This window comes from Parasteatoda tepidariorum, chromosome 9 (genome assembly GCF_043381705.1).
Source record: "Parasteatoda tepidariorum isolate YZ-2023 chromosome 9, CAS_Ptep_4.0, whole genome shotgun sequence".
Taxonomy (NCBI): Eukaryota; Metazoa; Arthropoda; class Arachnida; order Araneae; family Theridiidae; genus Parasteatoda; species Parasteatoda tepidariorum.
Window position 1 is genome coordinate 21,604,810 of NC_092212.1, and position 27,350 is coordinate 21,632,159.

The following is a 27,350-nucleotide window of genomic DNA, read 5'->3' on the forward strand; positions in this document are numbered from 1 at the left end:
TGCCATGAAGTTAGGGGCCGTTGTCACGCTGCCCCCCTTTTACATGCCATTGCTGCATTTTGAGGTGTAGAGCTAGAGTACCAGAATTGTTTTCTTTAGATTTAAAAAAAAAACAATATTGAGAGCACAAAGCACTGACTGCCTTCACGAGGAAGAATGCAATAGCACCAATCTCTACCAATGCGGAATTAGGTTCCTAATAATGATGATTAAATGTACTACAAATCTGTTAATCAACTACAAATACATAAATACAATTCAAGAGACCATAATTATACCCATGGTGCTTTTGGTTTAGCTATGTCAATCAAAATCTGCATCATCTAAAAACTAGCAACTGTGCAGGTATTGTCTATGTTTTCTTTTTAATAGTAGTATATTTGACCAATGAAAAATCCTGATAAAACTTAGTAAAATTAAACTACTTCACAGTTAAAAACGACCTAAATATTCTGCTCAGCAAACTTTTTTCTCTTCCATCATTTTTTTATTGAAAAAAAGTTTGCAGTTTTACATATTTAATAAGTTTTATCTAAGAGCTAATTGTTATGCAAATAAAAAAGTATATTTTTATTCATTTCATTACTGAAAAACATAAAGCAGGAAAGAGCAATAGCGCTAACAAGTAATGTCGCAACTCTTCTTAATTTTGCAATAACTTTAGGAGGGAAATAAAAAATTATTTGTACTGAATTTTAAAACTAATTTTTCTTTCCTTTTGAAATGAATTGGAGAAATTACTAATTTTTACTTTAATTAAGATAACATGCTTTGCACCTGAAATATACTGTTTCCCATGAATAAAATTCAAAATAGCACATATTGTTTATGAGTTAAAATCTATAAATTTTAGCAGAATTGAATAAATTGATTTAGATCCCATTTAAAATAATGCATTTAATACGAATTAATATTGCTCCTTTTCATTTAGCATTGTACAAAATTAAATATAAAGGAACAACAAGTCAAATGTCATCCCGCAAAAAGAAAAATAAGTAATTGTTAGGGCGAAAAACGGAACTCCAGGGGCGAAACGGTAAAATTTCACTGATCTTACTATACATCACCTACGCACAAGGTCGTCAACAAGTGACATCGATTTTCGACTGCAGCGCCCCCTGTGAGCGGCGTTTTCCGACTTGCGCGAGTTGTTTTGTAAGTATCGGCGGTGAAGACGAAGTAATAATTAATCCGCCCCCACTCCGCCCCATCATGGTACAGGTCACTGAATAGGGTAGGGAGCGTGACTTATAAATTTGTATGTTACTACCCCCCAACAAACCCTCCTGTCCTATCTGTACCTTTACTAGCAAACGATAGGGCAGAAACAAAGAGGAACCGCGATACGATTTACGGGATATTTAGAGCAGTTTCGAAGCCCCAAGACTTTCTGCAAACGATTCTACAATGTAATACTTTTCGTTAATCGCAAACTGGCAAGCGATTTAATGTTCTAACTAGAACAGCCTTGAAAACCTATGGAAAATAATGACAGGGGAAAAAAATAATATTAAATTTGTTTAAATTCTTTGAGAATGTTTCTTACTATCTTCATTGTTTTCCTATTTTGTCCCTTTCCTTTTCTTAATAAAAAAGATGAAATTTTAAAAAGATTTTTTTATTTTTAAATGTTAAACAGTTATTGCTTTTTTTTTTCTTTTGGTTTAAAAAAAAATATTTGCACTTTCCTTATTTTGGCAAATTTGATATGATTTACGGTTTTTCAGAGCTATTTCGAAGCCCCAACATTTCATAAAAACGATCCTACAAAGATTTTACTTAAATCACAAACGATTTATTGTTCAAAGTGGAAGAACCGTGAAGATTTTTGAAAAAATAATTGCTTAATATAACTAAATTTAAAAATAATGATTTTATTTTTCAAAAAGTTCAAATTTAAAAAAAGTCATCGATTTTTTAATTTTTTCGTAAAAAAATTCTAGATAATAATTTATTTGTTAAATTTGAATAATTTAAAAAATAGTGTGTATTTTGCATATTTTTTATGACTTTAGTTTTCAGTGTCAAGGGGTTTAATATATAAGCTTTTAATATCTACCACGTAGGAAAAGGTACAAATTCTGCTAAGTTTACAGACAGAAATATTTCGAATGCTGACAATAAACAATGTTTACTACACTGATTAAGACTAACACCACATTGTTCTAGTTTATTCGATTGTCTTATCCAACGTTAAGATAGAAAATGTTCTTACCGAACGCACTTCGCTAAAAGAGGAAAAAAAATTAAATTCTAGGCAATTTTTATTTCGCTAATTATAAATAATTAAAAAAATAATTTATGTGGTGCAGTTTTTCAATATATTAAAATCAGTATTTTCAAGAATAGTTATAATAAACGAGAGCAAATTCCGCTTTTCTTACTAATAATATTTCCTAATTTCACAATAAACACTGTTTACAATACTGATTAAGGTAAAAACGACATTGTTTTAGTTTATTTAATTATTTCAGCCATTTTCTAAGAGAAAAAGAATGTGCTCCCGTAACGTGCTTCGAAAAAAAAAGTCCATTAAATTCTACGATAGATTATTTTTAAGTTCAGATATATTTTTTTCATAGTTCTTGACAGAAAAAGAAACATAAATCTAAAAATCTATTTATAAACGGAAAGGAGAACTGCCTCAAAATGTAACTGCATATGTTATGATTTTGAATTGATTGCGGAACGTCACTCCGCCTTCTAACCATTTTTACAGGTTCGGCGTTCCGGCATACTTTCAGCACTGGTCAAATCTAACGATCAATTTGGTAACCCACGAACATTAAAAACCCCATGTGCGTTGTAATATGTGTAATATGCGTGGCAAATTAAAAAAAAAAAACAAACAAAAAAACTATCAATTTGAATTTCATTTTAAAGATTATGTCATCGAGTATATTTCAGCATTATATTCCATCTATTTCTAATTGTATACAGTACTGCCTATTGTCCTTGGAGCGAATAAAACGTAGACATGAATAGAAAATTTGTTAAATATATTGGTTTGCTATATTTTCTTAAATTACTAAGAAATTTAGGTTTTAGTTTGTTTAAAATGCTGTAGATTTAGAAACGATCACAAGAGGAGTGATAAATGTTTTTAAAAAGTATTTCGTATCATTTCAATTGTGTAGTGTCATTCTGAAATGAAACAAATTGAGTTTAAAATGTATGCATTTTGTTCTCTACGCATCGGTGTCGGTCAGATTAGGGTTAGAGTGAGAATTATAATATTTTAGCCTATTAATATCTATACAAAGTAATATAAAACCGTTCATGAAATTAAAAAAAAATTAGTAAACTTATAATATTGGCATTTGAATTGATATTGCGTTGTAAATGAAAATTTTCTGGAAAGAGTACTATGTGTCAAAATTGCCTTCCAAAGAACTGTACTGCTGCCATCTTTGATCATTAAAAGAAACTACAAATGCATCTAAGGAGATAGTTCTCAATATTTTGAACAATTTCACAATCAAATTAATATCTTAGTACCTTTCGATATAATTTTTCAAATAGCTGTAGCTTCCAAGCAAATTTTTTAGCATGTGATTTCTATTATTAACTTAATTTAAAATTGGAAAGATTATCTATTTAGAAACAAAATAGTGGTTACTTGTTGCTTTGGGTAGTTGATTCAGTTTCACTTTTAGTGAAATAAACAAAAAAATTAAACATGAATGTTGAAATTTAGAGATTACTTTTATAACTAAATGGAACTAGTGAAATGGGTACATTTTCCAAGAATAGCAGAATTGAAATTTTATTTCAAGAAATTAAATTCACACAAAAATTAAATAGCTTTTTTTTTATTTGCAGGATATCGATGTGTTATTATTGTATTTTGATTAATTTTTAATTCAGAGTTATTTAAGTAATATTTGCTCTTCTTCAGGAAATTAATTATATAGCCTACTAATCAGTAGTATGGATTATGTCGTAATATTCGATCGAATAAATTTTATTTTTCTTCCACAGCTAACTTTAAAGGGAATTGCTTTGAAGTATGTTGAATAAAGCAAAGTAAAAACATTAGAACCTAATAAAGGAACAAAATTAATAACATGGAGAAAAAAAACATAAAAATTTATGATAAAAAGAAACTTGGCAGCGGTGGGATTCGAACCCACGCCTCCGAAGAGACTGGTGCCTTAAACCAGCGCCTTAGACCGCTCGGCCACGCTACCGTTGTTGGTGAGAAAGTAAATATTCTTTAAAAACCAAATTCTACTATTGCAATATTTAAAAATTTATGCTTGAACTTTTAAAAAATATACAAATTTCAAAAGAGAAACTATTCTTTTGACGTACACTATTATAAAATTTCTAAAAGAGCTGCAAATCCGAAAGTATAAGCTTTCCTTATCATTCTAGGTGGTTGTTAAATCACAATTAAGTGTATAAATGTTTTTACAAATTACAATTTCATCAGCTCTATGACATAGTTTATGAATTATCTTTAAATTGTAGCTGTTAAATTCATTTAAATTTAAAATCATGCATTTTGCTACCATTTAAATATTTGGAAAAAGTCTCAGACCAGAAGCCTGAGAGATATGCAAGTCCGTTGATAATCAATTATTGTATTGATAATTAAGAATTTCTGATGCAAATGTTTTTTCCCTGCTATGCAAACCAGGGAAGAATATTGTTAAAAAAACTATTTCATGAAAAATAATTAAAAAAAAGTTGAATAGGAAAACCCTATATAAATGAATTCCTTCCTTTAATGCAATGAGATTCTAAAATAAAAGGAATTTATAACTTTTTTTTTAAAAAAAAGTATCTACTGAATTATTACGATTTCGGTGCAAATTATGATTTCGGCTCAAATAAAAATTATGACCTAGTTATAGGGGAACCTTGACATAATTTGTGAGTCGTTTGCGATACCGGATAGCGATACGATATTCAACGAATTCAATTCAAGCCCGATTTTTGATGTTTTAAATAATATTTTTTGTGCAGAGAAATTTAAAAAATTTAATTATCTAATTGGTTTAGCTGAAGCCTTTGTCCTGAAATAAATTACAAACAAATATTTTAAAGATTACATCTGTGAAGTTTGCTAGCTTATAACTCTAATCGAAAAATTTGTTAATTGCGCTTTCTGTAATTTCCTTATTCGTTATGCCAGGTTATCTGAATGATCAGCGTGATATTTCCAGCATAGGCGGACTACGTAACCAAATTATTATTCCTAAGGATACCTGAAACTACGTGTACATTTTGTTTATAGTTATGATTTTAAAGCATGCTACTATAAAACTAAATAATTTAAAATCCATGGTGATAGAAATGAAAAATAAGTTTTGTATTGGAAAGCAGAATTGACGGAACTAAATCGTTGAAGATAAACATAAAAAAAGCAATATCAATATGAGTTGCCTCGAGCAACAACATTTTTCCTGGTTGGTAGGGCACTGGGCCCATGCCCAAGAGGTCGTGGGTACGATCCTCGCAGGCCGAAGATTAGTAACGTAAAACCACAGAGAAGGGTAACAAATAATAATAAATAAATAAGTGAAAAACATTTGCTTTATTGATTGTATCAGTTTGCACACGATTTTGTAGATTATTTCAGTACGGATTTGTTAATTTTTCACTCGTATTTAGCTAGTTTTAAATAAAGTTTACTTATAATTGTGAACATATTAATTAATTTAAGACAACTGAATATATTTTAATAACATAAAAATAAAAATCATCACTTTATCAACAATAATAGCAAAATTTGGATTTATATCAGATAGATCAGGTGTATTAGCATATGATCTAAGTATTAAATAATTAATGATAGTATTAAAGTGTTGAATAATAATGATAATCGATGGGTTACAAATTCTCGAAATCGAAACCCTTGTAACCTTTCTTCGGTACCCCTGGTTTCTCGGAATATTTTTTGGGAACCACTAGGAGGAACAAAGCAATTTTGTAAAATACTTTTTTAAAGACCTACTAAAAAATTACAAATTCTTTCACATATTCAAACAAGTATTGATTAATGTTTGACAATTATTTTTGAAATTATTATTTACAGTTCATGTGTGATTTCATAAATTTTTTTTTGAAATAGAGATGCAATTAAATAAGATTTACAACATAAAAATAAAAGTTTCTTATTGCAAATGTGTGAAATGAATTTTTTTAGTGGTCGCAGTATTACAATTATGATTAACTTTTCCCCAAAATAAAAACTATTTTAGACCGACATTTAAAAAAAAAAAAAAATTTAAATTCAAACGCAGAATGTATGGTATTATTTTTTAATAGTAAAAAAAGATTTAGCTTATAGCGATAAAAGTTCCACGATGCAAATTTGTGAAATTAATTTTTTATGTATTCTTTGTATCGTTGCACTTTTTTTCATTGCTAAACTTTTTCATCAAAGGAGAAGCTATTTTTACCCTCAATTTTCGGAAAAATGTAGCGATACAGAGCGTGAGTAAAAGCTATTTATGTAATAAAACGCTGATGCAATTTTCTAAATTTATTTTTATCTTAATACATCCTCTGTTTCATAATAATTTCAGTTACCTTTTCACCAAAGTAAAATTTTTATATGACTGCCATCTTTAGAAAAATTTACACTTCAAATGCTACACGCCAGTTTAAAGTTGAGATTAATAATTTCGTTAAAAGGAAAGTTCTGTGATGCAATTTTCTCGAAATAAATATCTTAAATGCCCACTGTAGTATTTTATTTTACAATCGTCGTTGAACAGCCGACCCAAATTTTTGGGTTTACCACTACTAATGTTCAACTACGTAGCCTTGTAATTTTGAACCCAATCCAGAAGACAAAGGAACTCCTGGATTACGTTTTGGGAGAAATTTGTCTTCATTGAGGACTTTTTGATGGAACTAACCCGCACTTGCGTTACATGGAGAGGAAAACCACGAGAATCTTCCACGGTTAGCCTGACGTCAAGGGGACCCATGATCCGTTTACCATTGAGGATATTTTACGTCAGCACTTGCTCGGTGCAAGTCGGATGTGGATTTCGTATCAACCAGCCATCGATGGGATTAGAACCTGGTTCACCTCATTGGAAAGCGAACCCCTGAGCCATTGAGAAAAAATCGGGAGGCGACTTGAAGCTAACCAGTTTCATATCGAATGATATCAATTTATCGGCAATGTAAAAGCGGCCGGTGTGCAATGCTGATCTTATTGCCGGGAACATGCCATTGAATTCGAAATCGTGAGGCTCAAATCTCTATAATTTACTTGGCAGACAAAACTGTCTTTGGTGCAAGAGATTTACTTTACAGTATCATTACTGTTTTGGTTAATAGTTCAGAAGATGCAAGTGTTTTTGTATATGTAAATGTAATTTTTAACATTTAATTGTTAGACTTCTGATATCGCTATCTCGTGGCTATCTAGAGCTGTGCATCGTTCCCTGCACTTTTTCTTTCGCCAAATCCAGTAAGACCAAATCTGAGTTGATAGGACAAAAAAAAGTCCGAAAGAACTTTTATAGACAGCGAGGTAGTACATTTGCAACTTCTCAACTACTAATTCAGTATGGTCGATTCAACGAGAAAAAATACATCAGAAACTGTACTTCATTTGTTCAGACAGCAATGTCAGTTTGGAAATTATATACAGGTATAATATTGTATGTTTTATGAAAAAGAATGTATCGGAAATAATGCACCATTTGTTTATATTGCAATGTCTAAATTTCATCTCTCTTCCCCACTTACCCTCTAGTTCGGCAATTTTTTACCACTTACTTAGAGACGGGTACTTAACAGCTTGTCTTTTGGATAGAGTTATTTTTGGATATCTCTCTTTTAACAATCTTTATGCTATCTTTATTGTACTATTTAGAGCATCTCTAAAACACAAATCTTGTAAATTTCTCCCCAACGAGATCCAATCAGCTTTTTTCAGTGGGATGAATACGCTACAATCCATTACGCTACAATACCAATACGCTACAATCCATTAAAAAAATTAAAGAAGTAAAATAGGAAGAATAAATTCCAGATTGCTTAAATATTTTTTAAGATCCGAATATCTAATAAATTCTTCAAAACTACTGGATAAGAATTTTATATCTCATTACGTATTAGAATCATTTAAGTAAAAAGATTTTAAATAAACTTAACTCTCCTTAATCTTAGGGTTACTCTGTAACAGTTTTATTTTAATTTAATTTTTTTTTTTTTTTTTTTTTGTATCTGGGTCATACATATATACCATAAACGTTTTTTCTTTGTTCAGCTCGTCTCGACCTTTAAACATACTTTTTCTTTTTTTACTCCCACCTATTTCACCCTTTTTTTCCCTCTAGTATCGCACTACGGTTTTTGACTGCATTTTTTCGGCTTAAAATACCAAAATATCTATATAAAAAAAAAGAAGATAAAAAACTCACACACACAAAAAAGGATTTAAAAAATGTCGAAGTTTCGGGATCGAGTTTAAAAAAAAAGAAATACCTAAGAGCTTGTAGAAAAACAAACGAAAAAAAAAAATCGTCTGTGCGACAGGGAGAAAAAGAAAATAGAAAATATCGTCTGTGCTTTGGAATAAAAAATTTTGAAAAGAAAAAGAAAATAATAAAAAGATGGATAGAAGAAGATAAAGTTGAAGAAGGGAAAGTAAACGAGAAAGGTTAAAAGATAGAGAGAAAATTAAAATAGATAGAAAAGAAGAATATTGCGAACTAAACGTTGGGAGTTCAACTGGTTATTTCAAGAAACTAGTGGGGGAAAAAAAGATCGTTTTAGGGGATGGCTGAATATTTTGTAGTGGATTACTATTACTACTTACTCCTGGATAATTTCTGATTAAATTTTAGGCATTTCCAATAAACATTTTTTTAATCTCTAATTTGTTTCTCCGTTAATCAAACAAGTTTGAATGTTTTCCATAATACCTTTTAAATTAAGAAATCTGCCCTATTTTTATTCCTTTTTATTGATTATATAATAATATATTGATATATATATTGATTATATATCAAATATATTGATTATATAATTAATTTGAGAAAGCCAATAGTATTTATCTCATGAAAAAATAAAGAAATAAAAAGATTTTAAAATAAAATAAAGAAATAATAATAATAATATCAATATTTATAACAATATCAATAATAATATTTTCTTTAGTTTTTTGCTTATGTTAATACTACTTATTTAATAACATTTATTTTGATAGTAAAATGTATGTATTGTCTGTTTTTTTATTTTTATTATTTGACTAATGACTATCTTTCAATGTTATTTTAAGATGAAATATGGTAGTACAGAAATAGAAAGAAAGGTATTTTTTTTTTATTATTAAAATTGCCAAACATCAATGTTAAAAATAAAATGAAGACTTTGAATACTCAAAAACTGGGAAAACTAGTTAAAAAAAAAAAGTGGTTGAAGTTTATGTTCAAAATTGAGATAATGTAAAATAGAATGAATGTAAATCAGGGTGTTGATAACAGGGGGAAAAAAATTTTAACTATTCACAAAATAAAAAATGTACATGCTGTGGTGTAAAAAGGCTTCTTGGCAGCGGTGGGATTCGAACCCACGCCTCCGAGGAGACTGGTGCCTTAAACCAGCGCCTTAGACCGCTCGGCCACGCTACCACAAACATTTTTGGCAAGTTAGTTTAGTGTGGCAGAACTTTTAATACGTTTTTCTCAAACATATAACTTTTTGTGGTTCACAATTCGTCTATTTTTTTCTCAACTAAGTAAAATTTTATTTCAAAAAAAAACTTTTAACCATCAGAGAGGTTACTTCTCGCATTAAATGCAAACAAATTTTTTAATTTCGATGATTTTTCCTTGCAACTTGTGCTTTATTTCAAGCATAAAATAAATAAATAAATAAATTGTAGTTTCTAGCCGTCTCTGAAAATCACTATCGTCGTCTTCAAAATGTTCTTGAACAAACGCATTTAAATAAAAATATTTCTTATTTAAATCAAGAGAATTTAAAAATAAAATATTCTGTATCAATATCGCTCCTATTTTCCGCAACAGCACGAAAAATGTCTTACCTTTATTTTTTATTTATTTTTCATATGAATTGACGAATTAAGAATGATATTACGCTTAAGATTTTGATTTCAAATTTGTTCCGATGTAGGCAAATGTTTATGTTACCTGGAGGATATCTCGTGAACTTGTAAAGTATGTATCTGAAAACAGTACTTAGCAACTGTGTGATGTAATGGTTTGATGATTAGGAAAAAAATGCGGCATATCACTATAATGATTGCATCCTTTTAAATACGCGATAATATGCTAGAACGTAACAAAAAAATATGGTAGTTAAATTTTGTTCTTAAAGTATTAATTATTGTATTATCGGTATTAAGTAACTATCAAACTTAAAAGCCTCTTGTACTTAAGATTTTAATTATTGTACTTAAGAGACTAGTGTACTTCAGAAGTTAAATATTGTACTTGAGGAACTTTTATACTTCATTTTTACTTGTAATTAAAATGAAAAAATATATAAAAGGGACACTGGTGTTCCATCTGCACCACAGGGTTTCAAAGTTTATTATTATGATTAAAAAAGTTAAAAATATTGAACGAGTTAATTGTTGTATTTTCAAATATTGTACTTAGATTGTAAGTTAACAATTGTATTTAAATAGCTGTTGAACTTAAGTACATAGTTGTGTCTTTAAAAAAAAAAGTTAAATCCAAATAACTTACTTTAAAAATTGTAGTTTCATAAAATTATTATAAAAATAAGTCAATAACATTATAAAAAACCAATTGGGATATAATTTTGCCTCATTTGTAATTAACGCTTAATCACATATTAATTATTTCTTACTTTCTATGATTTTTATACAGAAAAGTCAAAAGTAGAAAATGCATATTTTCTTCCGATTTGATTCCAAATCTATATTATATAAAACGCTAATACGTACGTATGTATGTATCAATAAAACCGNAGTTCGGGAAAAAATTTAGGAGAAAAAAGTTTTCTGACGTCACGAGGAAAAGAAAAATGCACTGGAGAGTGAATAAGGATGATGCTAAAAAATATTTTTTATGCACGCTTTATACTACTTTTTATTAATTTTTTTGTTTTAATTTCATTTGAAATAGCAAAAATCACGTATAAATCTTAAATAATGAATTTAAATTAATGTCTAAGAAATTAGCAATACAATTTTAAAATGATTTTTTATTGAAAAAATAAAATTTTACGAAAATCCTTATTGAAATTATTTATGAATCAGCATTTTATTTTCAGAGATCATGTTTAATCCATCTTCATATATCATAAATCTACATAAGAAGAGTAGTTTGGGATAATATAATGATTTTGAAATTATATATATATATATTATATACATTTTGAAATTATATATATATATTATAATTATTAATTATTGCTAATTATTGATATGTATAAATCAATAATGAAAATTACAATAAAAAATAGTAAATTATTGTTAATAAACTTAATTACAAATCTTTATAATTTTAATTAAAAAATTTCAAATTCTAGATTTGACCGAAAACGCAAAAATGCATTGAAAGTTGAAGTAATTGAATGTTGAATCACAGTTGAAAATATTGAAAGTTGTATTGCACTAATGTATTGTAAGTTGAATCACAGTTTCGAGCAAGCCTTACATTGCAGCTAGATTATCGGAATTATATTTGTGCTAAAATATAAAATCCAAAAAAGTAGTTTAAAATTTTTTTTCGCATTCATATTCAAAAATTTATCAATAATTTATTTTGTAAATTAAAGAAATCCCTGCAGAAGTGCTGAGCTCTTTTGCAGAAATAAATTGCTGTTTCTCTTAGATCTAAACAATTACAAATAAGTGCAAATTTGAAAAATTATTGTTTAGAAGCAAGTTTTTGGACGAGCGTTTGGAAGATCTTACCTTTAGCGCAAAAAGGGACACAATTGTTTCAGGCTGTATTTCATTACCATAAATTTTTAAAATGCTTAATATAATATTTAATAACTTTTTATCATTTAAATTAATGCAAAATAGTGATAATATAAGAAAAAAAATGTTTAGTAAAAACTTTGCTATAAGGAGTAAAGAGTATGATTCCCATAGAAAATAATTTTATAAATTATACAATTTGAGGTGCAATTTTACAAATTGATTTCTAAAATGTACCTCGTAATTTTAAAGTATACAATCATTTAAAGTTATATTTACCTTTTTGCAAAAACACGTTAGTAAAACATCTATTTTCCAAAAATGTCCCGTATAATATTGAAAGTTTAGTCGCATTTTCATCCGAATGTTTGTGTAGAACATGTTTATGTTTAAAAATTACATGTTTCGCAATGCAAATGTAAAATTATACATTTCGAGGTGCAACTTTACAAATTTATTTCTGAAATGTATCTCGTAATTTTAAAAGTTACAAATGTTAAAAGTTATATTTACCTTGTTGCAAAAACACGCTAGTAAGACATCTATTTTCTAAAAATGTCCCGTACAATGTTTTAAGTGAAGTCGCATTTTCATCCGAACGTTTGTAGAACATGTTTATGTCTAAAAATTACTATGTTTCGCAATGCAAATGTAAAATTATAGATTTCGAGGTGCAAATTTACAAATTGATTTCTAAAATGTACCTCGTAAGTTTAAAAGTTACAAATGTTAAAAGTTATATTTACCTTGCTGCAAAAACAAGCTAGTAAGGCAACTATTTTTTAAAAATGTCCCATCTAATGTTGAAAGTTTTGTCACATTATCCTCCGAAACACATGCTAGAGTTTTGGAAGAAATTCTATCCTAAAAACCATAGGGGTATCCTTTTAGAAAAATAAGTTTGTAGAATATGTTTCAGTCTAAAAATTACATGCTTCGCAATGCAAATGGAAATTTCTAAAATTAATTTCTAAAATATGTCCCCTTGTAACATCTTTGTCCTTCGTCTCCTTTTTGCATCTTTAAATGAAAATTGAGTTTATTTCCATTTAATATATCATCTACTACAAATTACTGTAAATATGTCTACTTCTAGGTTTGTTCCTAATTCGGCCGAGAATTTTTTTAGTAGTCGTTTAAAGTTTAAATTGAAATTTAAACGAACTGCAATTTTTGTCTTTTACGACCTGTCAGGGGATGGGATAGCCTGGTTGACAGGTTGTTGAGCCCATGTTCAAGAGGTCATGAGTTCGTGAGTTCCATTCCCGCCAACTGAGGACTCCCTGTGTAGTAAATGGTGATTGCTACACGTTAAGTCTGTCGGGTCGCAAAGTCCTCCAAGTTCAATCAACAAATTAATACCCTTGGGGGTACTGAATTGGAGATTGATCCTTCTCTGGTTCAGGTCAAAATTGCGATCTGTGAATGAATGACTTTAAAACGGATTGTGACGTGTGTGTGGCTGGAGTCGTATTCTTGGCCATAGATGGCGCCACCGAAAAGCAAAGAGCGCATTCGCTTGGTTTCACCAAGAAGGCTTGTAGGTATTGGGTAGTGGCATAAGAAACAACATGTTTGGGAAAATTGCAACATCATGAAGAAATTATCAGAAATGAATTATTCCACGGATTACTGTTAATGATATCAATAAATATGCGCAATAGTAGCACATGTGCATTCGCTTTATAATTCTAATAATTTGCATGTCTTACTTTACATTCCATGTAAATTTGCATAGATTTGCATAAATTCTTCATGGTCTTGTAATTCTCACACTCGATTTCATGTTTATTTCTAAATTTGTAAAACATTTTCTAACCTGAATATTTAATTATCCAAAATTTTATTGTACTTAGTAATGAGATTTTAAAAGATAAACTGGAAAAAAAAGACAAATGTCTTAAAAAAAATAGTGCAAATTGAAACGAAAATGTGGATATTACAAACAATCATCTCGAATTTTGAATCTAAAATCACAACTAAAATAAATCGACATACAAACCATATTTCATGTTAAAACTATCTTCCCAATACCTCTTAACCCCTTGGGGACGGGTGATTCAGAAAAGCATTCGTACAAAATCAGAATCAAGTTGCAATTAAATAAAAAACGGTAAATTAAATGTAGTCGTTACTAATTTGACAGACTTACTTTGCTTTTATTTTAATTATTGTTAGTTTAATCATATATATAACGAATGTTAATTCAAAGTATAACTAAATAGTTTTATTTTGAACAAAGTAATGGTGAATTAAATAAATCAAAAAATTATAACTCCGCCCACAAATAAACTGCTAAAGAAATACTTTGATTACCAGTTTTATCTTCTTAACCTGATTGATACGGTATTTTGCTGTCACGTATTTGTGACAGTCGGCGCGAAAGGGTTAAACATAAAGTTTTAAAATTTATGGCTTCGCTTAACTCCGCAATTTTTAAAAATCAAACTTTTCAAAAGAAATTGAAAGTTTTCAAGGACAAAGCTATTATAAAAGTATTTCGAAAGTCTTAGAAAAGAACTTTTCTCAATAAAAACGCTCCCTCTTAAAAGCTTCTGATTAGTTATAACAAAAGGAAACTCGAAAATAAAAAGAAGGGAACTTAAGTTCGTCGACGGCCATTATTTCGTAATCGCATTTCATCTTTCTCATAAACATGGTTGCTATGGCAACACTTACAAAAGAGACTAGACTTAGAACAAAAATAACCCCTCTTAAATTCCCCTAGAATTCTTAATACGTTTCTTTGCTTAAAAAGCGTTTTATGGCTTATTAAAATATGAATTTTTAAGCTAAAAAAAAGGAGTTAATTTTGGTAATTAAAAGGAGTCAAATAAAGATATGAATTGGTTGTTAATTGTTGAAGTATTTAGGATATTCACATAGAAGAAATTTTGAGAAGGTGGCAAATTTGTCATAATGTGTAAAATATGGAACCACTTTTTATCTATCACTTAAAGTAAAAAAAAAGATTCTATATTTTTTCTTTATTTTTATTTATTATTATTTAAGGGATAAATATATTTATTATTATTATTATTAATTATTATTATTATTAATAATAATAATAATTATCTATCATCATTATTATTTTATTTTTATTTATTATTATTATTAATAATAATAATAAATAAAAATAAACTAGTGTTATATTATTATTAATAATAGTAATAATAAGTATCTATCATTATTATTATTTTATTTATATTCATTATTAATAATAATAATAATTATCTATTACTATTATTTATTATTATTACTGTTAAGGGGGGGGGGAGTAGAGAATTGAAAGCAAAAAATTTCAGAAAATTTACTATTCAAACTGGGCCACGTATTATAATTACCAAAGGAAATAATTACAGGCCAATTAAGGGGCCGACAATGTGGCTCTATAATAGATAATAGATCTATAATAGTAGATAATAGATCTATGCCTTTTGGACCTTTACTTTGCATGGAACTAATTACAACCAGCAAAATCTTGACATCCCTTTTCGTATTTTTATTTCATGGAGTATGAAAACATTGAAAATACGTCATATATGCCTGTCAACTCTTCTGCATTTTGCGTGAGATTTCATTTATATATTTAACGTGGAAACAAAATTCTACTTATATATTTGATTCTTATTTTAAAAAAATTTAATTTAAATTGATTCTTTCTACAAATACAATTAAAGTTTTTAAACATACTTTTATTAGGCCTACTAGCTATCTTAATGTAAGTGTTGCTCAAAAGCAAATTGGATATCTCCTTACTATGTCATTTCAATTGGCATTTCATCACCGCCTCTTTATAATGTCACTTCAATTGACTATTCATCACCGTCTCCTTACAATGCCACCTCAATTGGCATTTCATCACCGTCTCCATACCATGTCACCTCAATTAGCATTTCATCACCATCTTTTCATAAAGTCACTTCAATTGGCATTTTATCACTACTAAAAAAGCACTTTTCAAATGTACAATAGCAAACAAAATTTGTCAAATATTAATTTGAATTACTACATATATTTGATAACATATCGACTGAGTGAACATTATTATTCCGTGTTATAGGATTAGTATAGTTCCTCATTATTATTCTAATGAACATCTGACAGGTGTAAATCATTGGGATGCATACCGGCAAACTTTTCCAAAAAAAAAAAAAAAGTTTTTTCTTAGTTGCACAGAAAAAACAATTCAATTGAGAATGTAAGCCGACGTTTCGTTAAAATTTCGCCCACACTTAAATACTTTTATGGTACATTAGCAAGTGCAATGAAGATGCATTTATTAGTTCTTAGTTGCTTAAAGAATCCTAGTTCTAGTAGTGCGATTTAGCTGGACACCTGGGACATCACCTCCTACATCAAAAAGCCTCCACACGGTCTTTTGTAAGTAGTCCGCGCAGACTGCTTAAAAAGTGAANTACTAAATTAAAAAAATAAGTTAAATTTCAATGCTGTAGTTGTAGTTCATTTACGATTGGCGACGGCTGGGAAACATCCGATGATCCAAAGACATGCCATCACAATTTTAATCCCCTGCAGAGGTCATGGCACCCCCCGCTTCAGTAGCCCGACGACCTGCATGCGAAGTCGAGCACTTTACGGTAGAACAGTTTAACGAGGACCCATACCACACGACCTCGGTCCCTACGCAGACTGATCCACGTGGCCACCCATCCGCACACTGATCGCAGCCAGTGATGTTTTATTTATTTTTTTATAAACGTCGTTGAACAGCCGACCCAATTTTTTGGGTTTACGACTACTAATGTTCAACTCTGTAGCCTTGTAATTTTGAATCCAATCCAGAAGACAAAGGAACTCCTGGATCAAGTATTAGGAGAAATTTTGCCCTCGTGGAGGACTTTTTGATGGAACTGACCGGCATTTGCGTTACATGGAGAGGAAGACCACGAGAACTCTCACGGTTAGCCGCGCTGCAAGGGGACTCAAACCCATGATTCGTCTACCACTGAGGATATGTCACGTCAACTCTGTGGTCGGTGCAAGCAGGATGCAGAATTCGTATCGACCAGCCATCGCCGGGATCGAAATCTGTTTCACCTCATTGGAAAGCGAACACTCTCTCCCCTAAGCCATCGCTGCTCAGCCACTGATGTTTTATTTTATTTTAAAACCGTCGTTGAACAGCCGACCCAATTTCATGGGTTTACGACTACTTACGTTCAACTCCGTAGCCTTGTAATTTTGAACTCAATCCAGAAGACAAGGAAACTCCTCGATCAGTACCCCCAGAGGTATTGATTTGTTGTGGGAACATGGAGGACTTTGAGACTCGACAGATTTAACGTGCATCAGTCACCATTTACTACACAGGGAGTCTTCGGCCGGCGAGGATCGAACCCACGACCTCTTGGATATGGGCCCAGTGCCCTACCGACCAGGCTATCCCGGCCCCCACTGATGTTTGACTTCAATGATCTGCTGGGTCTTAACGATCAGTCCACTGAGGGACTTAAATTTCAATGAGCTGCGTTCATAATTTCGCCAAATTCAATATTTCGTTTTTGCTCAGATTACAGGTCACGCGATTTTTCCAGATGATAAGCGATTGATAATGGTTGGAGTAAAAGCTTTTTTCCCCCGTCATACTAGCCGTGCATTTTTCCATATACTATATCTTTGCGTTTTCACGAGTCTATGATTTGAAGCATAGATATGGAGAGATTCTGGACTATGCCCGGCAAAACAAAACAAGAATCCAAAAGTAAAGCTGATGCGTTTTCAGAAATAAAAGAAAATATTTTTTTTAAAAAGATAAAGAAACTGCAGACTTTACAGAATCTCTCATTTTATAATAGGAAAGGAAAATTTTTTATAAAAGTATTTCAGTGAGATAAGTAGCATGAAATTCTCTAAGTAGCGCATTTTTAAGATTTGTAGCTTTTGAAAAATAATTAGTAGCCCAAATTCGATTTTGTGTAGCGGGGAGTTTTAAAAGTAGCCCAATCTGGCAACACTGCTTCACAGTGGTCTGATCAGACTACCTATTAAAAAACCGTGTGGAGGCTTTCAGTTATAGGAGGCGTTGCCTGGGCCTCTATTCCATTCATCTGGAATTTGGTTTCCGTTTGTATTGAATGTTTAAACAATAGCGGCTGCTTAAAAGCAATATGTTTTAGATTTATAATGGTATGTTCTACTTGTTGAATTAGTGTTGCCATACAAGCTGCATTGCACCACATAGAGTCAAAAATAAAAATGTCATACAAAAATTTTTGAATGTATATTCATAATTCTACAAGCTTTCAAAAAATCTAATAAATGTTTTTTGGTATTTTCAGGCTATGGGACAGGTGGTAAATTGTTCAAGTTCGCGTTCATGGAACTAAGTAATTTTTGGTATACCAGTAAATAAAAAACTGCTTCTTTCAAAAACGCTAAGTTCACAAAAAGATACTTGCACATTATTTTAAATTTGGGGATTAAAAATATCTTTCGGCGAATTAAAAATGAAAGAAAAATGAACTATGTTCAAGCTAAATGGCGTGCATATAAATGAAATTATTATATATTGCAAATGCAATGTGCTAAGTTTTGTTGTGATTATTAATTTATACTTTTTATTCCCATAGATTTAAAGATAATATTTTAATAAAAGATTTTAATAAATATGTGATTCTAAAGTAGAATATACACTGGTGTGCAAAACTTAAGTAACAAGTGGTTTTTCGGCCACAGTTCACTGCAAGTGCAAGTGATTTGTTTTGTGAAACATGTCTTCAAGAAATGACTTTACTCGAGGAAGAATGATTGGGAAGCTTGAGGAGGGGCGTAGTGTGACCAGTGTCGCCGAAGAGTTCGGGATCAACAGAAGTGTTGTTTCTCGTGCTTGGAATGCCTTTAAAACTACTGGTACAGCTGTTCGGAAGGTTGGTGGTGGCCGTCCAAGGAAAACAACACCAAGAGATGACCGTTACATTGTCCTCCAGGCGAAAAGAAACCGTTTTCAGTCAGCGAGCGCCATATCTCAGCAACTGTGCACAGCCACAGGACGACAAGTATCAAGATTTACAGTGGCCAGACGCCTCCACAAAGGTGGCTTATTTGCTAGACGTCCTGAACGCTGCATACCTTTAAAAGTTAGCCATCGGCGGCACCGTTTAGAGTGGTGCAGAGAACCTCAAACCTGGAGACCTCATCAATGGAGTCGCGTCCTCTTCACAGATGAGAGTCGTTTTAGTGCTACAAGCGAGTTAGTTGATCTGGAGAGAGGTTGGAGCTCGATTTCATCCCAATAACATCGCGGAAGAAGATCGTTACGGTGGTCCTGGAGTTGTCGTCTGGCATGGCATTATGTAGAACGGGAGGACTGAGCTTCAGATCTTCGACCGAGGTTCTGTAACTGGAGACCGCTACTGCAATGAGATAATCCTACCCCATGTGCTTCTGTTCTGAAGGGCCATTGAACCAGACTTCATTTTTATGGATGACAATGCCCGTCCACACCGTACTGCTAATGTTCAAGAGCTACTGGAAAGTGAAGATATCACACGAATGAATTGGCCAGCTTACTTTCCAGATCTAAATCCTATAGAGCATGTGCGGGATGCATTAGGGAGACGTCTTGCGACATGACAATATCCTCCTAGTAACACCCATCAGCTGAAAGATGCGTTAAAGGAGGAATGGAGACGTTTACCCCAAGAACTCCAGGATAATCTGGTGCTTGACGATGCCAAGCAACAATTACAGTAAGGGGAGGGCAAATCCCATACTAGGGAACATCTGCCAGTTGTACTTACGCTTCTTCAGGCAATCATGTGTAACGCCACTATATGTCAAATAAAGCCTTTTTTTGTTCCATACCCTACTTTAAGCTTTATATTCATTTCTGCGCCATTATTCTTTTACCATCGTTTAAGTACAAAATAATGTACATNTTAATAACGAAATATAAATTATTCTTGTAGAGTTATGACAAAAAACGCACTTGTTGCTTAAGTTTTGCACACCAGTGTATAATTGTTTGTCAGCCAATGAGCTACAAGCAACAGCTTTGCACTAATATATAAACATTCTTTGCATCTGTCGTCGACTTCACAATGGCAATTATATGTTGCTTACATATTTTGGAGAAGGAAAATGCAACCATTCTACATCAGAGAAGTCTAAACCAGAAATAGTTAAACCAGAAATAGAAAGAAAAGAGAATTATGTGTCCGAGGAATTAAACATCGACACGGTCGCCAGCATACAGTTCTGCATCAATCAGAAAAATACCGTGGCTAGGAAAAGCACTATTTAAACATATTATAAGCGAAATTTTCTAGCGGCAGAGATTGCAAACCAAAACCGTATTTTATTTGTCTTTAGTTGCTTTGTCCCATAGTCTATTTAATTAAAAACATAGTTACAAAATAATCTGTTAATGTACACAACATAGCTACCACTTTAATTTAGGGTGGCTACTTATTTCAATGACCTTGCAGTTAAATGTGGCTGCACGACTCTTAGCTTTGCTAATCATTATATTTTGACAAATTTAAAAAAATAAAACTGGTAGTTATTTATCAATAAATTTTTTTTATAGTTTTTATATGAAGTAAAAAATATTAAAAACGTAATTAGATCAGTGCTGTTCCGAAATCATTTGCATAAAAATATTGTAGTCACTGAGTGTCGTACTTTTTATGTCGCACTGTAGAAACTTTTTCATTTATTTACTATCTAAATATATTTCCAGTTAAAAATAGTATGTTTTTGACTTATTAATTATGCACTAATACGTTCATAATACACTCATACGTTCCGACTGTCACGTGACAGCGTGAAACGTTTTTAACCACATGAAAAGATAAAACTGGTAGTCAAACTATATCCTTGAGAGTTTATTTGTGGGTGGGAAAATAATAGTTTGGTTTATTTAATTCACCACTACTTAGCTCAGAATAAAAATTATATACAAAAAAGTTACAATAAAATTGAACTATCATACTCACATTTAAGTTATCGCTTTTTTTCTTCTTTTATTCAGATCCATCTTAACGCTTTGTATTTTACTAGAGATTTTGAAAAATTTAAATTACAGGTTACTTATATAAGTTGTTGACCGCAAACCATCCTGATCCATCTTAGAACTTTACATTTTATAAAGATTTTGAGAAATTGAAATTATGTTACAGGTTACTAATAAATGTTATTGTAGGTAACCTACCACGATCTTTTACCTAGCGCTTTATATTTTTCGAATTAGTAAAATTAACGTTACTGGTTGCATATATATGTTACTGGCAGCATCCCATCCTGATCCATCCTAGAGTTTTCAATTTTATAAAGATTTTGAAAAATTTAATTTCTGTAACGGGTAACATATAAATGTTATTGTAGGAAACCCATCTGATCCATCCTAGAGTTTCTCATTTTATAAGGATTTGAGAAATTTAAATTATGTTGTAGGTTACATATAAATTTTATTAACAGTAATCCATACTGATTCATCCTAGTTCTTAACATTTTTCTGAGGACTTAAGTAAAATTAGCATTACAAGTTGCACATATATGTTATTGACAGCAACCAATCCTGGTCCATCCTAGAGTTTTAAATTTTTCTAAGGGCTTTAGTAAAAATAACGATACTGGTTGACATATATGTTATTGTCAGAAACACATCCTGATATATCCTAGAGTTTTACATTTTATCAGGATTTGGGGAAATTTAAATTATGTTGCAGGTTACTTATTGTAGGTAACTTATGTAGGTAACCTATAATATGTTACCTACAATAAAGTGTTTTATTGTTGGTAACCTATCATGATCAATCCTAGCACTTAATGTTTTTTCAAGGACTTCTGGAAACTTAAATTACGTTACAGGCCGCACATATATTGACAGTAACCCTAAGAAAACTTGCATAAAAAAACTTTAAAACTACAGGCTACTGTATAAGACTTAATCTTAAAAGTATTGCTAATTAAACTATAAAAATCTATCATTTTTCACATTAAATATTTTCAAAATAATTAATAGTTTTTCCTTTTTAGTTTATTCACAGCTGCTATTGAATTTTATTTAACATTTCTTTTTGGTAAACAGTTGGTAATAGTCTGGAAAAAAAAGATCGATTAGCCAAGTTCTTGTTAGACGTTTAAAAATAAATAATTCATAATATCAAATAATTAAGTTTCCATATGCATATGCGCATAAAGATATCATAACTTTTTGATCCCCCCCCCTGTTATTTCTATGGCCATGAAACAAATTGAATTTTAAAAAATTCTGACAAAAAGCATAGTATCTTACAAAAAATATGAAGATCCTTGTTTGTGGTTGAAGCTTAACTTTTAAATCGACAAAACGAATTTTAAAACTACGACTTTTTTAAAAACCGATTTCTCTGGAATTTTTAAGCTGATTTCGCTCAATTTTTTTATTTTGTCATGAAAGAAATTACATTTTTTAAAATGATGTAAAAATTGTTTAAAATTGTTTGAACTATTATTAAATAAAATAATAAAAAGAGATAAATATTTACTAAAACTCAATTCTTGCATGAAACTATCTTTGGATAAACGGATTTTACAATTGTGTGCAATTTTTTTTTTTTTTTTTGTTCGCTTAATGCTTTTCGTCACTTTTCGCTAAATCGCTTTTTTTTTTAATTCGCTTCTTTACCTAACCATTGGGACCATACATCCCAAATTCGGGAATCAAAAATCGAATCCTGGGAGAAAAAAAAACTATGTTTATTCAGAGAGACTGCATTTTTCAGGATGATTTCGTAACTTAAGAAAAGCGTCAGTTCTAACTAATTAGCATATTTGAGATCACTTCCTCAAATCATTAAGATTGAGTTCTAGAACGTGAAGATCCGATCATTAGATCAAAATCAGGCAGGATGGTTCGTTTATTTTTTGCACACTGTAGGGGAGAGTGGTGTCAATTGTAACATGTTTTAATTAATTATTTTTAACTAACAAGAAATCCAATATAATATTAGTATTAATTGACAGACGAGTAAAGTAAACTCTCCTCTACTAGAAAAAAAAACCTTATTTTTAATGTTATTATATTAGTTATTAAAAATTTTTGACAGTCGTGCACTTGTTACAATTGTCCCCACTTACGGGGTCAATTGTAACAGTTCATAAATTCAACTAAAACATAGTTAATTATACATATTATCATAGTTGTGATATATTTTTTTATTGATCAAAATAGTAGTGATATTTTAGGAGTAAAAATAATAATGAGCAGAGACCTAAAGGGTTAAACTTTTAACTTTAAGGGGTTAAAAATTTTAATTTATGCTGTGAAAGGTGACAAATAAAATAATGCACATGCAACATAATATAAATGATATAGGAAACTATTGGTGGTTCTTAAAGAGTTAAGTAATGGTTTGTAAACATAAGATTATTTATTTTCAGCTGTTACAATCGTCCCTTTACTTATTGTTACAATTGTCCCCAAGACGCCATTTCAGCTTCATTTGTTAAAAACAATGCTAGTTAATTAGCAAAACTAATCTTTTTTTTATTGAAATGTTAATTAAGGTGTCCACTTACATATTCGGTTACTAATTTTTATTTGTTTAAACAAAATTACTTTGTTACAATATAATATTCTAATACCAAAAAAAGTACTTACGTGGCGTGAAAATATCTTTTGTGATGTAACTCTTTCAAAAGTACATAAAAATGGTTGCCAGCAGGGGTGTACATGTAGATTTATTAAATACACCTTGTGCGCCACCTAGGAACCAAATCTAGAACCCGACACTCGAAATTTTTGCTCTGTTATAATCGTAACCTGTTACAATTGACCCCACTCTCCCCTACCTACAATCTAAAATCGCACCTGCTCGCTTTACTAAAATTTTCAATCGAAATTTGCTGATCTGGAAATGGTTTACCCTTCACTGCGTCCCTTTGCATATCTGCAAAGCTATAGTCTGAATCAGATTTTCTCACCATGATTTTTAAAAATTCACTCGAATAAATTTTAAGTGTCCCACTCCTATGCTACTTAGGAAGTAGTAGGAAAAAGACCATGAGGCATTTCAGTTTCCAATGCGAAATGTTGAGGTCATATGTTTATTGTCTTAAATGTTACTTTCAAAAGTGTACATCAATGACTAGTGTTTACCTATGAATATAAAACTAAACGTTTTTTATGAACTAGTGCATTCCGACAATAAATAAATTAAACAGAAAATTCCTTTTGGAAAAAAAAAATTTCTACTTTCCAAACAAAACTAATTTTGGATTTGAAATCCTACACTCGAATTAAGAAAGATCGAGTACTTGTATAAATGCAGCAAAAAATTTGGTCCTCAGTGTTATTTTTCATTTTTAGGATGCGCATATTGAAGAGTTAAACAGCTATAACATAAAAAACTGTTTCGGTAACGCAATTCTCAGTAACACATGTAAGATTAATAGTACTTATTCAATTTTAGTGATCCGCCATTCTAAAATAATGGTAGCCACTTGATTTAATTTTTAAGTACTTTTTTCAAATTAGTGCGTAGTGAATGTAAAGATTTTCAATTCATATATTTATACAAATTTAAAAAATAAACTGGTTGTTATTTTATAATAAATTTTTTTTTTATAATACTATTTACATGAAGTTTCAAAAATGTAATAAAATCATTGCTTTTCATATAATGTATGCATAAAATCTTGTAGTCATTGACTGCTGAACAGATCAATGTAAATTTATACAATTATAAATACAAACTGAATGCTAGATTTTAGATGAAAAATAATATGTACTTGTCATAATAATTTAATATATCTAGCGTTGCCTCAATTTTGCAAATGCGAGCAAATATTGTTAAATATGTATAACGCAATACAGTCTTGCTAATTCAGGACGTTAATTTGCTCCGCTTTAAGAAGAAAAAAATTTCAAGTTATAAGAGAAGTCACATTCATTATATATTCCTTGGTTTAGTATTGGATCTACCGGAAAGTTCGTGTTGATTTTCAGTAGGTGGAGCTTCCAAAGGTCCTCCACAGATATTCAAGTGGTAGCAAAATATGTACAATGAAATATATTTCTTATTTTTGTAAATGGATCATTGGTAGAATTGGAAGCGGTAGAATTTTATTTTATTTTATAACAGTCGTTGAAAAACAGACCCAATTTTAGGTTTACGATTACTAATGTTCTACTCAGTAGCCTTGTAATTTTAAACCCAATCCGGAAGACAAGGAAACTCCGGGATCAGGTATTGGGAGAAATTTGCCTTAGTGGAGAATTTTTTGATGCCGAAACCCTCATTTGCGGTACATAGAGAGGAAAGCCGCGAAAATCTCCCACGGTTAGCCTGATGGCAAGGGGACTCTAACTCATGACCCGTCTACCACTTAAGATATTTTAAGTCAGCATTGTGGTCGATAAGAGCCGGGTGCGGAATTCGTATCGACCAGTCATAGCTGGAATTCGAGTCCGGTTCACCTCATTTGAAGACGAAAGCTCTATGCCCTAAGCCAATGTTTCCCAAACTTATGACTTTTGTGTACCCTTTCCAAATTTTTCGTAACCCTGTGAATAGCTAATAAAAAAAATAAATGTATTTTTTACTATAAAAAATTGCACAAAAGTCAAAAATCACTACTGGCTGTTGACACCTGTAATTATTAACTGTTAACTCTGCGAAAAATAGCTAATACAGAAATACGCAATCGTAAATTTTCATGGCTAGCTTTGTTTTTAAATAAAATTTTTTGAAATTTTCGTTTGTTGTAAGATATTTCGTATAAAGACGCGTACCCCCGCTAAATTGTTTCCGTACCCCTGGGGGTACGCGTACCACACGTTGGGAAACACTGCCCTAAGCAACCACGGCTCATGGTAGAATTGAAGTGGTCGAGAAATTGGGAAAGCTTCAAATCACTGAGTATTTTGCTGATACTTTTGGGGTCCTTTGGGAGCTCCTCCAATCGGAAATCGGCATGAATTTTACAAATGACCCTATGGATTTGATTGAAACATCTACTCTTTATAATTAATTCAATGTTTCATACACAAGCAACTCTATTTTCCCTTTATCTCTTATTAAACGAAATAAAATATTGGCAAAATTAACCAAAATCCCGCAAATTTTATTATTTTATGCTCTATCACTGATAATAATATTGCACATAGCGGAGCAATTGGTTTACCTGCACTGGTGTTATACAGGGGTGCCAATAACTACACTTTCTTTAAAATATTTTGCAAATTATTACACAATTAAATTCTTTCCTAATTCTTGGAAATTTTGATATTATTTTAAGAGTCTTACCACTGGGAAACTCAACAAAAGAAGAAAAAATGGGGTTATATATAAACTTTTACAGGTATCATTTACAGGTAGTGGTATGGAAAATAACTATGAATTAAAATTTTAAACTAAGAATCATAGATTTAGTCACATACTTAACTACCCACCCGAAGAAATATATCCAAAAAAAGTAGAATGTTTGCGACCCTGATAGATATATACCTGGGACATAGACTTAAACAATTGTATGAAAAACAATTATAAATCCAAAAACTATAAATTAAAATTACAAACAATAAATCATACGTTTAAACATATATTTAACTACCATTAGAAGAAACATTCCCAAAAAGTGTAGAAAGTTGGTAGCCCTGGTTTTAGATGTATATCTGAGACATAGACTTAAAATGGAAGCAATTCTGACCTTTTAAGAGTTCTTAAGAATCCAGATAATTGTTAATTTCAATACGATTAGCATACTATTATGATGCTTTTATATGAAATTATAATTAAATATTTTATTATAATTTTATTTTTCATTTTTAAAAAAAGTTCACTTTTAAGTGAAAAAATTGGTGAATTATGGGGTTGGAGAGCAAAATGTCCTAGTAGAGGAGGCTAGTGTAGACATTTTTCTCAGATTTGTCAAAAGACCTAATTAAATATACTTTTTAGATCGGGATGTACTTTTTTAACATTAATTATGTTTGTTTCTTTAGAGACCTATGTTTATATCTGAAGTTATATTTTTTTGGGTTTTCAGTAAAAAAATTTCTTTTTAAAAAAGATGTTTTTTTCCAAAGTTGTCTTAGTATATTTATAATTCTACAAGCTTTCAGAAAATCTAATAAATGTTTTTCGGTATTTTTAGGCTATGGGACAGGTGGTAAATTGTTCAAGTCCTCGTTCAAGTTTGTAACTCATAAAACTAAGTTATTTTTGGTATACCAGTAAATAAAAAACTGCTTTTTTCCAAAACGATTTGTCCGCAAGAAGTTAATTGCACATTATTTTAAATTTGGGGATTAAAAATATGTTTCGGTAAATTAAATCTGAAAAAAAAAATGAACTATGTTCAAACTAACCGACGTGCATATAAATGAAATTATTATATATTGCAAATGAAACTTACAAAGTTTTGCTGTGATTATTAATTTATAATTTCACATAGATTAAAAGATAATATTTTAAATAAAGATTTTAACACAAATGTGATTCTAAAG

General features: G+C 30.6%; 2 non-coding genes across 2 annotated transcripts; both read right to left on the reverse strand.

Moving 5' to 3' along the window:
• Positions 1–4,108: 4,108 nt before the first annotated feature.
• On the reverse strand, positions 4,109–4,190 carry TRNAL-AAG (transfer RNA leucine (anticodon AAG)). Its single transcript has one exon. It is a non-coding gene; the product is annotated as a tRNA-Leu (tRNA).
• A 5,333-nt stretch (positions 4,191–9,523) lies between these two features.
• TRNAL-AAG (transfer RNA leucine (anticodon AAG)) lies at positions 9,524–9,605 on the reverse strand. The gene has a single exon. It is a non-coding gene; the product is annotated as a tRNA-Leu (tRNA).
• Between the last annotated feature and the right edge of the window lie 17,745 nt (positions 9,606–27,350).